This window comes from Jaculus jaculus, chromosome X (assembly GCF_020740685.1).
Source record: "Jaculus jaculus isolate mJacJac1 chromosome X, mJacJac1.mat.Y.cur, whole genome shotgun sequence".
Taxonomy (NCBI): domain Eukaryota; kingdom Metazoa; phylum Chordata; class Mammalia; order Rodentia; family Dipodidae; genus Jaculus; species Jaculus jaculus.
Genome location: NC_059125.1, coordinates 38,029,235 through 38,031,714, shown reverse-complemented (window position 1 = coordinate 38,031,714; position 2,480 = coordinate 38,029,235). Strand labels below are relative to the sequence as shown.

Below are 2,480 nucleotides of genomic sequence, written 5' to 3'. Positions count from 1 at the left end.
ACCTCTGCCTCCCAAGGGCTGGGATTAAAGGCGTTCGCCACCACACCCAGCTTAGAGCAAATTTTAAACAGACTTTATTATTACAAGAGGGACCCCACCAAACAGAGCCCAATATATGTGTTCCCAGATGTCACCATGGAGACATCGAGAGGTCATGGTTTATTAGAGGTGACTGGAATTGAATGACAAGATTTAGGGAAGGCCAGTCAGGAATGCATGAAACATGATCAGGGCAGGCTGGCAGGGGTTCTCTGGTCACAAGAGAGGAAAAGACGAACCCCTTTATTCCCACTTCTTTTAATTCTCCAGGTGTGACAGGACCCACCCTGCAGGCTCCAGGTAACATAGGAAGCAGGAGGTGAGTGCAATGGTGATTTCCATGACCCCGGAGCTGCTCCCTTGGAGGCTTGGAGTGGAGCTGTGTGCTCAGCATGAGGGAGCTGCCTGGTTGGGCCAGTCAGGCCCCTCAGCAGCAGCAGCATCAAGACAGACATGAAGGCATGGAGTGACCAAAGACAGCAGCCAGCTGCAGTTCAAGGTCAGGAAATCAAGATCCCAACATTGCTCTTTTGAGGAAACAGTTGAGACAAACAATATGATCTTTTCATGCTATATTTGACCTTGCAGACTTTCTTTAGTATCCAGTTAGTTGCTGACTCCTGAGACCAACTGTTGCCTGCTTGAAATAGATGGTAGCTGGCCTTCAGAGACCCCACATACTCTATAAAATGTTTTATTACATAAATCATACAGTGATATCTTCTGATTGCCTTAACAAGTCTGTTGGACAGGCACATTAGAGCATACCCCTAGCTGCTGCACACACCCCATGCCCACTCATTGCATGAAGAAGGTAGAGGAGTAGTCATCCATGACCCCTCTTTGGTGTTAGGATTACCTCTTTGGGGGAGGAGGGATGATGTGAGTAGGAGGAAGAAACTTGCCATGTAGCTGGAGAAGGGTAGAAGTTTTCTCTTTTGTCCTTTCCTTGGGAATGTAACAGTTAAAGTTAGTGTTAGGGTTATTTGATGAAGTTGGGAACCCTGTGTAAGATGAACAAGAGGGTTTGTGGCGGGGTATGAGATAACCAAGCTGACAAGGTCAGAGGAAGCACAGGACTCTGAGAAAAATAACAATGTTGCTCTTCACAGCCTTTGGCTGACCCGCAAGAAGCCTATTTTTCCTGGACATAGGCAAGGCACTATGGCTCTGTCAACGGAATTGTTTTTTGTCCTATATTTACTTTTTTTTCTTTGACGTTGCTTCATGGATGACTGCAGATGGGCACTGAAACCCCTATCTTAGTCCCCATGAAGACATTCCACATTTGCTTTGAGTAATCTGGATAGGATCTTTTGTCTTTCTCTTTGTCTCCATCTCATCTCCACTTGAGTATTTTAGCACCTTGCAAATTTGATTAAATTCTGCTTTAAACGTTTACATCTTCCGAAGTCTCTTCTACCTCATAAAGATCATGTCCCACCATAGGGAATAACAAAGCCACTAGACCACTAAATGCCTTCCTGAGGTCTCTGTTGAGTCAACTTTCTTGGTGCTGTGAGGTGTCTTTCCCATGTGGCTGCAGATGGACCCTGAGGGGAAGAATCCACCTTGTAAAATGGCAGATCAAGTTGGCAGGTCTGATTTCTCTTCAGACCTGTGATCTGGGGTGACAAACGTGGGTGTTATCTGGGACTTATAGTATGGGGACCATAGGGCGATGCTGTGCTGTATTTTAACTGCTCAAGTTAAAAGGTCATGGCCTGGAGAGTCTGAAATGGTGAGAGAATATGGGAAATGTATTTGAAGTCACATGGCTTAGATGCAAGGCCAGATCTTTCCCTTGCTGATTGCATGACCATTTTTTTCCCCCCAAATAAACTGTGGTTCCACATCTGTAAATTCTCATTCTGCATGCAGGTGGATGGCATGGGCTCAATCATGGGAGCTGCTGCTGCTACTGTTGCTGTGACATCAGGGGACAAGAACTAGGTAGGAAGTCCAGACAGAGTCCTAGGAGTACAGCTAAATGCAGGGTGGCAGGACAGAGACCTACACCCATATGAATATATGAGTTCTGAAATGTTCCCTCCTTCATTGCCAAATATAGCTCAACTTGTTGCTTGTATGTCACTGGATGCCTCTTGACCTTGCAGGAGCAAGTGCTGGGCCAGGTGAGCTGGGAACTTCAATGTTCCTTCTTCATTTAATACTTAACTATGTGGCCTTGCTTTCCCAGTGTTTACAAGGCAGCTCTTTTGAAAACATGATATTTGCCCCTCACCTTGGTTGGTTGGTGGGTAAAAAACCTAAACTGACCAATGTAAGTCTGACCATATTGCCCAGGCTTTGAGTTCTTATGCCAAACAAATCCTCCATATCAGCTTTCTGGTATCACATGTGTTTGTCCCTGGACCCAGAAGACAGCTGACATGTCCTGAATGTTCGCAATGAGCCAGACACTAGCCTAATGCTTCATG

General features: G+C 45.7%; 1 pseudogene; it reads right to left on the bottom strand.

The window, feature by feature from the left end:
• Positions 1-282: 282 nt before the first annotated feature.
• On the bottom strand, positions 283-494 carry LOC101597230 (annotated as a pseudogene).
• Between the last annotated feature and the right edge of the window lie 1,986 nt (positions 495-2,480).